The sequence below is a fragment of the Ochotona princeps genome, chromosome 15, assembly GCF_030435755.1.
Source record: "Ochotona princeps isolate mOchPri1 chromosome 15, mOchPri1.hap1, whole genome shotgun sequence".
Taxonomy (NCBI): Eukaryota; Metazoa; Chordata; class Mammalia; order Lagomorpha; family Ochotonidae; genus Ochotona; species Ochotona princeps.
Window position 1 is genome coordinate 18847392 of NC_080846.1, and position 11083 is coordinate 18858474.

The following is an 11083-nucleotide window of genomic DNA, read 5'->3' on the forward strand; positions in this document are numbered from 1 at the left end:
TCCCAAGGTTTTGGACTGTCATCTCCTGCTTTCCCAGGCCACAAACAGGGAGCTGAATGGGAAGTCCGGCTGCTGGGATCAGAAATGGTGCCTATGTGGCATCCCGGAGTGTTCAAGGTGAGGACTTTAGCCACTAGGCCACTGCGCCAGGCCCAAATAAATAAATCTTAAAGATAATGTATTCACTTAAAAAAAATAAGAAATAGGTTAACAGTCCATACTGTAGTAAAAACCAGGATTTATATCACTGGCTTTACGAACACTGGCTCTTTGGATGTTCATTATGACCCTATTACACAATTATTATTTCACATTTTATAAATAATGAAATTGAGGCTCTGGGAATGGCCTCAGATCACACAGTAGAATTGGACTTTGTGTTCAAGTTAGCTGCATTAGACCTCTCTACTCTGCTGCTTTGCTCTCTTAAGAGAATGTTGTAGGGTTTTTGACCCCGAATACGGCAGCAACCTCAATTCTTGTCTCGCAGGAAAGAATTTCTGTGCAGACACAGTTCAGTTTTAAAGCAAGATTTGTTAGAAAAGTTGAGAAAGGAGACTCCCGTCCTAATGACGGGAGGGGGCTCTGAGATAGAAAGGACCCTTACCCACTGCCATAGTGGCAGGAGGAAAAACAAGAGAGAAAAACCTGCATTAATGGTGGGGAAGGCACCTTTTAAAGGTTTACTTCAAAGGGGCTCTCCAAGGACAAAAGGAAATTCCTGGTCCCCCTGGTATCTGGCTTTGGGGCAAAAGATCAGACAGCTGTCAGACATTGGGCATTCCTGGCCTTGGGAATATGAGTCCAGTCCCCTTTCTCAATGACAAGGAGACCAGCCTGAGCCCTCCCACACAATGGCGGGAAATAATGGCTGATACTTCAGGTGGGGAATTGATATGCCAATGTCACCCTTGTCCCTTGGAAGAGACGTGCTCTGGTGAATCCAAGACATGGTGGGGAAAATACCCCTTTGTATCTGACACAAAAAATGATGACTTGGGGGACCCAGAATACCCTAATTGCCTACTACCCAGTCTAACTCCTCTCTCAAGAACACATCTTGATGTCTTTAACTGTAAGCAAGTGCTCTGGTTTCGCCTGAGCCATGCTGCCGCATGAGCTCTTATTCTATGCCGGCTGTTATCATTTGCATACTCACCTAATCAGATCATCCACTAGATGCAAAGTTATATAAGACAGGGACCTATTGTCTTTCCTCTTTGCGTCTACAATCTGAAAAATCATGGCTGCTCACACATGTGGAGGCTGAATACAGCTTGATATTGGGGTCGCTGACATGCTTTGTGATGTGAACACAGCTTAAAATGGGCCTTGCTGTCATGATCTTTGCAGTGGAGCAAAATTAATTTTTTTGCATTTTTAAGGAGATATAATACATGAAAAAGCTTTGACATATATGCAGATATTTAGTGAGCATTCACGAAATAATCAGCTTTCAATTTTTGCATCCCACAATAAATTGTCAATAAGTATTTTCTAAATCATTCATTTCCTCTTACATATGGGTCTGACTGATGTTTAAGGCCATAGTTTGTTAAAGTGCCTTGAAATGTATTACATAATGCTAGTTAATCATCTACTTCAAACTCTAATTTGTAAGGAGCAATTATCAATTATTATTCAACATGTTATCATTTTGTATTGAGAAGTCATATTAATGAGAAAATGCTTAAATAATATCAGATGAGAAAGTGAAAGCATACTTGAAAATTTTTACCAAGTAGTGAATTGCTTCTGACTGCATAATGAATCCTTAAGTAAGGCTAATTATATTTTGTAGGTTAGCAAATTAAGAAATATTAATATTCTTTTAAATTAAATTATCTATGACTGAAAATTAATTGGTGAGCTGCTTGTTGTAGTAAATAGCAATAAAAAGACTTTTTTGCCTGAGAAATAGATAATATGTAATTTCTTCCAGTCCTGACTATAAACTTAAGAGATCTCTTTCCTGTAATTCTCATCAAAAACTTTTAGGAAGAATATTAAGACTCAGTAAGGAAAACTATATTTGAGTCTCTTTTCAAACTGTGGAAATGATCAAGAACGCATCATCTCCTTAATCTCCAAATCTATACAACGTAAACTATATCCACAAATGTTTTTTTAAAAGATTTATTTATTTTTATCACAAAGTCAGATATACACAGAGGAGGAGAGACAGAGAGGAAGATCTTCCGTCCAGTGATTCACTCCCCAAGTGACCACAATGGCCGGTGCTGTCCCAATCCGAAGCCAGGAACCAGGAACCTCTTCCGGGTCTCCCACGCGGGTGCAGGGTCTCAAAGCTTTGGGCCGTCCTCAACTGCTTTCCCAGGCCACAAGCAGGGAGCTGGATGGGAAGTGGAGCTGCCGGGATTAGAACCGGCGCCCACATGGGATCCCGGTGTGTTCAAGGCGAGGACTTTAGCCGGTAGGCCATGGTGCCAGGCCCTATACCCACAAATGTTATATGAAAATGCAGAGAGTATTGCTCTAGTGGAAAAGTAAATATATATCTTTCTTAAAAGCACCTGCTAGAATAACCATTGAGTAACACCGGGTAACAACAGAGGCCATACTTTAAATACAGTTGCATAGTACTTTAAACATCACAATCAATTCTAATATGTTTTATCTTCAACTGCCCTTTCAAATGTATTTTTTAATTAAATTGACAGATAAAATTATGTGTTTTTATCATGCACAACGTGGTAATTTCAAGTATATATAAATTGGGAAATGGCTCAATCCAGCTAATTAATATAGACCTCACTCCGCATAATCATCATTTTTGTGTTGCAAAAACTTTACTCTTCCAGCAGGCACGTGGCAATTAAGAGATTGCTTCCTCCACCAATAGTCCATGTTAGAGTGCCCAGGCTGGAGACCTGGCTCAGCTTCCAGTTCCAGCTCCATGCTAAGACAACCTGGCAGCCAGCCAGTGATGCCTCATCTGCGACCCACAGTGCTGACCTGGACAGCTGTCTAGGCTCCTGGTTCTAACCTAGTCTAGCCCTGACTGATTTGGGGATGGAACAAGTAGATAAGAGACGTGTTTGTCTGTTTATCTCTGTCCTTCACCTTATCTCTATGTCTTTCAAGTAAGCCAATGTATTTTGAAAAAGAATACAAAATGCCAGGAAGAAGGGGTCATCTGTTATTTGCTACTGTGCAATAGTTCCCTTAAGCATACTCCTCTCCTTAACTCTAGCTTTGTGCCTTTTAGTCAATGTCTTCCTAACCTGAGCTGCTGATAATTATTGCTCTCTCAACTTCTGTAAGATCACCTCTTTTGGATTTCACGTACTAGTGAGATCTCGCAGTGCTTATCTTTCTGTGCCTGGTTTATTTCATCTTTCCTTAACCTAATGTCCTCCAAGTTCACTTCTCATATTACAGTGTAAGCATTTCATATAATGAAACATTTTTTTAAAGATTTATTTGTTTTTATTACACAGTCAGATATACAGAGAGGAGGAGAGACAGAGAGGAAGACCTTCCATCTGATGATTCACTCCCCAAGTGAGTGCAACGGCTGGTGCTGCACCGATCCAAAGTCAGGAGCCAGGAACTTCCTCCAGGTCTCCCACACAGGTGCAGGGTCCCAAGGCTCTGGGACATCCTGGACTGCTTTCCCAGGCCACAAGCAGGGAGCTGGATGGGAAGTGGAGCAGCCTGGATTAGAACCGGTGCCCATATGGGATGCTGCTGCGTTGAAGGTGAGGACTTTAGCCGCTAGGCCATGCCACAGGGCCCATAATGAAACATTTTGACATTAAATGTTTTATAATATGAATGAAAAATGTGATATACACATATCCCCCATTATATACATTATATACAAAATGGAATGCTAACCAGACTTCCCTTTCTCATTGTTTGCTTGTGTTTCATTTGTTTGATGAACAGAGATCTTCCACCCTTCTATCCACAGGCTTATCCCTCACATATCTGAATGTGAGAACTTACTCTAGGTCTGTCACATGGACAGCATGAGCCCTGCTTTAAAGCCATCACTGCTGTCTCTCAAGTTGAACATCGGCAGGAAGCTGGAATAAGACGCAGACCTGGCACTTCAACTTAAGCACCCTGATGTAGAACGTAGCACTTCAAGCAACATCTCAATTGCCCACCCCTATCTTTCAGTTTCAATAAAAGGATGTAAAAGGGAAACCAATGATATTGATGCTATTAGAAGGAACAAAGTGCTCAAGGCAAAATAATATTGGAGGCAAAAATTCGTTTTATAGGAGAACCTTAATTATCCATGTGAAGCTTGGTGAGGATTTGAATAAGGATTAGTCTGCACCATCTAAAAATAAATGTTTTTATCAATCATATTTCTAACGTGTAATTCCTGGTAGGGAAGCTGTTTCCTATTAAATGGACTTAGAATTTAACGAAGCGGTAAGCCATTCCAATCTAAAAATTATAGAGAGAAAGTAGGTGATAGAGTTAGTGGAGTTGAAACATAAATTCATTTGGTTTCATGAGTCCTGAAGCTTCTTTGTGATTACTCAGTTCAAGGGGGGAATGTTGGAGATCCTTAAAGCAATGAACTCTGAGAGAGCAGGAGCTTGCTTGACTGATTGAAAAAGGCAGAAGGTAAAACCCCAGAGCTGGATGGTTGCAAGCTGGATGAACACATCATGCCATGCGGCAGGGAAAGCTCTCTTCTGCTGAGCATCAGATGTCCCCGAACATAGCAAAGCCCCATTTCCTCGGGGCCACCCTGATGCCATCGAATTAAAGTCAGCCCCAAAAGCAGTTGCAATTGTGAAGAGGTAGGATGTGTCCAGAGAGACAGAACAGAAGTGCAAAGTGAAACAATGAAAACGAGTGACAAGGTCCCAGACAAAACCGAACAGAAGAAACAAAACCAAAGCCGCGTGTCTAAATCCCGGTTGCCAAGGGTTGAAGGTAGAGTTGTGGGACTAAGAGTTTTGACTGTTGTTGTGGTAATGTCACATTTGTCACAATTCAAGGTAAGATACACTACATGTGTGCGACATGTGAAAAAATAGATGATTCATTTAGGGGGTAACATGCTATGAGAAGCAGAAACACATAGGTGTGTGTGATTTGATCCACGCAGAGAGAACTGACTGACTGCATGTGAATTGAGACATGACTCAGGATTAGGCAAGATAAACTGACCTGAACATAGTATCCGTAAGCTTTGCTCCTTTTCAACTTTTGGCTTAAAATATATTGTGTTTTTGTCTTTCCAGCATTTATGTATTTAAAATGCAGTACAACAGAGGGAAATCCTGTATCTCCTGGTTCCTACCCCAAACTAATGCCACAGCCGGGTCCAAGATAGGCCGGACTGAAACGAGGAGCTGGCAATCCATGCTGACATCCCTCAGGGTGGCAGAGTTCCCAGTGCCTGGACCATTTTCTGCGCCTTAGAAGAAACACTGGAACAGAATCAGAGCAGCTGGGACTGTAACTGGTGCCATGACATGGGCTGCCATGGCACGCATCATAGTTGAACCCATTGTGCTACAAGGTCACAGGTGGGTTTCTCGGAAAGCAAAGAAGGGTGAAGGGATTATTAGTAAGCAAGATCGGGCCTAAGAAGAAATTAAGCTGCAGCGGAAATCTACATCTATTCATGATAATCAAAGAGTCACAGGAGACAACAGATAGGAACAGCGAGCTCAGACTGCCTAAAATGGCCGGTGTTGGGACAAAACAAGTGGAACTTTGCCCTGTGGCTTTGCATGATGGTTCCAAGGCCATGGCGTGGGCTGATGAAGGTCAGGAGCTTCTGAAGGAGCCTGTGCTACAGGCTGTCTGCTGATGGCACTCCTCACGGCACGCCATCCTTGGAAGATCACCGGCATCTCCATTCCTATGGGGCTTTGCAGCACTGGATTCTGGAGGGCGTCCTTTTCTGAAGAAGATCATAGGAGTAGGAGGTTGGTGAGATAAACAACAGCTCTGTCCTTGCTGCTATGCTTGGGGCCACACTTGGTTCTCAGTTCTGGCAGTTTGGCAGTATTCTATTGCAGGTGGTTCTCATGCCCAGACACTGAGGGGAGGTATATACTACCTTGGATCATTGTCAGCTCCTATAGGTTTGTCCACTAGTCCTCATCATATATAGATATCTTCTCTCTAATAGACGCCTATAGTTCCTCTGAGGAAAGACAGTAAAAAATACCACTGAAGTAACTGTCATGATTTTATAGCTGTGTCACCCCTAAGAGGCAGCCATCTCTTTAGCAAAAGTATCCCAATTACAAAAAGTGGCTCGAATCTGAAATCAAGACAAAGATTTGAATCTTTTTATTTTTAAATTAGCTATCCTTCCTCTGTTTCATCATCTGGTGATTCAACTTTGATTTCTTTTTCTTGTTCAAGATGAGTAGTGTCTTTTCAGAGGATCTATTTTGTTCTTTGATAGTTTGTGTTTTACCAACCCTCCGAGTCACTCCCTTTGTATGAGCCCTTCTAGAGTGTCAGACAAATGCACTGGTTATTAGGATAATTGCCATCCTAATCACCAGTAGTCAAGCAGTATTATCTGAATTGTACTGTTTTATCAGCCCCATTACTGTCCATTCTTAACTGTCTAAGACATCCTAGGTTAAGCTCATTTAGTTGTAGAATTCATTCACACAAGTAGTCTTTCTTGTCCTTATATCTGTTGTTTAAGTTGTATGGCCACTTTGGACTATAAACATAACTATACCACATTTTGTAAACAGTTCAGCAATCTGAGTATGCTCCCCAACACTGTGGAAAAGTTTTAATACATCTGTGATCATCTTGTGTCAGATGCTGTTAACGTGAGCTGCAGAAACCTAACCTATACTTATTGCCTCCCGAGATGCCTCCTGGCACCAACTTCTAAAGCCTGAATCACCTAAACATAGTTTCAAAGGAAAATCTTGGTGTACAAGACATTATTAGGAATGAACACATTTAGAAGAGTCAATAGAGGTAGTAGCATTACATAGGAGAGACAATGAAACAGAAATGTTTATTGTCTGATAATGTCTGATAAGTCAAGATCATAAAAAAAAAATCTGCAGAGCAATTCTTGTGTTTTGGAGTATCGCACACCAAATCCACAAACCTGGGTTTTCATAAACCCGATGCACTCAGCTACCAGACGTGAGGGATCTACAGAAGGAGGTGATACCAAAACAATGTGACTTCCCATGGCTGGAGCAGAACCGGACTTGCTGACACTTGGAGGCTGTGCGACAACCACAATGTGCAGCAGGCCTGTAAGTAACCTGAGAGGAGATCAAGGCAATATAACAGTGTCTGCCACATGGCATAAGGTTACAAGTTACAGGAGACACAGCAACAACAACAACAACAAAAATGAGAAATAAACAGCCAAATTCCTGATGCTTTCTCTAGACTTCAAACCTATTCACCCTCATAAATGCTATGGACAGATCCTTCTATGCTTTGTAGTTTGCTCTAGGGGTCTCAGTCAGACAGAGACAGCAGAAACAGAGCTAAGCAGACAATGCTGTGGGTTGGACTTAGTTTGATGTTTTCCTGAATGTTCACTGCTGGCTGCTCAGTCTGCGTGCAGCTCTGTGGTGGTAGGACCTTGAAGCATGGGCTCTGGCAGAGGATGGTTCAGTCTGTGCGGGCACTGCCTTTGGAAGGGAGTGACGCATTGTCCAAGAGAATCTGATTAGTTAGTATGAGAGCAAATTGTCATGGGAAGCACAGGCCTGGCCCTGAGTCTCTCTGACTTCCTCTGTTGCCAGGTGGCTTTTTCCTCTTGAACGTATCCCCATCATGATCCCACCTACCATGTCATGCTATTATGTGTTGAAAGGTACTCACCAGAGACAAACAGATTTTGATGTTGTGGTTTTGAATTGGCACAACCATGAGCTCAATAGAGCCCTTCCCTTTACACTCACTGCCACATATTTGGTTACAGTAACAGAAAACAAATTGAGACTGTGTGGTAGATGGTATTTTCAAAAACGGCTACAATACCAAATCCCATTCCACATGTCCTTCTAAAACCTATCCCTGCCATTCCCCCTCCAGAGGTGAAATCTAATTTCTCTTCTCTTATATTGTAAGTAGAATGATTTCCCCAAAATATCGACACCATAATCCCTACATCCTGTGAACCTGTTGTTACAGGGTAAAGTGGATTTTGTCTTTCAGTGAGGAGATTATCCTTGTGGTTTCAACCTAATTACATGAGCCCCTAAAAGCTTCAGATTTTCTCTAGGCAAAGGCAGGGGAGATGCAGCTGAAGTGACAAAGATTTAAAGCATAAAGCGACTCCATGCTCTGTTGCTTGCCGAAGAGGGAGGAGGCACATAACAAGGGAGTCAGACAGCATTAGGAAGTTGAGAGATTCCTAATTGGCAGCTAACAAAGTAACGTGGAAAGCCCTACAATTGTGAGGACCTGCTTTCTACCACTGATATCAAAGGGCTTGGAAGCACAAAATTTCCCCTAAAAGAAAAAGAAAACTTTCAAATAAAAAGAGAGCTTTCAGAGATCTCATAAGAAATTGGAAAAGAAATAAAGTTATATGGAAAGAAATTTCATCTTAAAATCACACTTTGGTTAAATACACTATTCTACAAATGGGTCTGTAGTCTCTGTGTGATAAAGGGCTCTCTTTAGAGTCAACCAAAGATATGGATCTAGTCCTAACTGAATAAAGAGCGTATTTTAAGTAGGATGTCAGTGAAGTGATTAATTTTCCTACAGACAGCTATTTCTAGATTTCACAATTGTTCAATTTGTCCCTTCAAAATTAGTGAGATAAACTTTGTCTTGCTTTATTTCTGAAGGACTATTTATTTTTTTAGTAAATAGTACATATGCTATATTTAACAATATCATCTTGTATTTCTGCCAAGTTTTATAATTCGTGATACAATTCTGTTTACATTATCAGATAGACTTTTCTTTGCAACCTACTTAATCTGTATTACTAACCAAAAATAAGTAAATAGATAAATAAATAAGTTTAAGATCCCAGCAAAAGGCTCAGTGGCTAAATCATTGCCTTGAATTCACAGGGATCCCATATGGGTACCAGTTCATGTCCTGGCTGCTACATTTTCCATTCAGCTCCCTTCTTGTGGCCTGGGAAAGCAGTGGAAGATGACCCAAAGTCTTGGGACCCTGCACCTGTGTGTGAGACCAGAAAGAGGCTCCTGGGTCCTGGTTTCAGATTGGCTCAGCTCCACCCTTGTAGCTACTCAGGAAGATCGAAGATCTTTCTCTCTGTATATCCTTCGCTCTGTATATCTGCCTTTCTAACAACAACAACAACAACAATAATAAATCTTCAACAAAATGAAAAGAAAGTGTAGGAGGAAAACAAGTGTTTGGATGTTAGGAATCTCTGTGTCTTGAAGTGGTAGTTCTTTTTAAAAATTTTTTATTTCATGATACTGTTCCTTAGGCTAAACAATTTCTAATGAATGTGTATTAGCCAGATTTTTGCTACTGTGATTAAATACTTGAGTGAGAAGTTTGATCAGGTTCTCAGTTCTGGAGGTACGGTGTCTAACAACGTAGCTCAGGTGCTCAGGAAGCACACCCTGGCACGTCATTGCTGGAGTGCTTGTGCATCATTGGCCCTGAGGCCTCCCTGTTTTTCTAGCGCCGCCAGGATTGAATCACATGTGCTGCAGCCTAACTACCTAATCTCATCATCACCACCATAAACACAATAATCTGATTACATTTCCCCCTTAAGATCATTCATTTACAAATTTGCGATTAAATTCCTACAGGACCTCAATGATCAGATCATATACAAACCACAGCAACGAGTATAAGTTTGTCAAAAGTCATCCAATTGCTAACCTAAGATTCATGTTTTATTGTGTGTGAGTTATTTATATACATCAAAATTGTTTGAAGTAAATATAGCTATTACCTAAAGCATGTGGTGGTGTCTGCAAGGAGACAGCTAGCAAGGAGTACCGGAGGTTTTCCAGTCCTAGCGTGTAGCCTTGCACGCTTTGCCCAACCCTCCCATCTTATCCTGCCTAATCCTCTCGTACCTTGAGTTGTCCAACTCTTGCCCTCCCAGTTCGGTGTACCTGTCACTCCTCTGTGTGGTGGAAGACTGCAACTTTCATGGTTTCACTACTTAGAACCCATCACCTGCTAACAACATCCAATATGGCGGCAGGTTATACTCCTGTGATGAGCTATAGTTCATTATAATGTCATGGTAATAAAAATAAAATAGCCAATATTCCCAATCCCATTATGTCCCTGATACCACAACATTTCAGAAATTTCCCCAAAAAAGTGCAGTGAGAGCTGTTCAAGTCCCATCCCAAATTCTGCACTCTCAGTGTTCAGTCAAGCCTCATTACAGCCTTGAACTTGTTGGGTGAATTTATCCGCACTCATTGTTGAGTGTGTATTTTTGCTTTGCATGTAGCAGTATCCTGCTTTCCTTCTATTTTTCACCTATGCCTCATCTTTGAATTTCTCTGGTTGTTAAAGAAAATAATTTCTACCCATCCCACAACTTAGGCATATGAGATGCTGGTGTCTTAAGCAACATAATGATAGACCACATGCCGACCCTGTAAAAACAGCAATTTGATGAATGCTGTCATAGCACTGATAACAAGTCTGAACATTAAAGGAACGGTGTATAGTCTACTTGGCATCACTACTTACATCTGAAGAATTCATCCCAGTGCCTGGAATGCTCATTAAATCATCATTTTTTAAACTATACCAAACGAATATATAACTTCAGTAAAGACAAATCCTGCAAAAACCAGCAGTGAATTTCATGACTCTGAACACGCATTGATAAATGAAGTTCTATTAAGTCAAGGAAAAAAATACCAACAAAAAAATTCATGTATTCCAAGTGACCATTTGTATTGCTGGGCTTAGCTGCACATTACAAGGCTAAAGAGCAGAGGCACAAGCAGAGGCTTCTTTGACATTTGACATGATAGATTTCATTGTGTGTCGTAACAAAAACTGTGAGGAATGATAAATCAACACTGCAATCATCCAACTCTCACCCAAATGAACTACCATTAGGAGATTAACTTGCATTAGCATGAAAATTCCTGGCAGGTGGAAA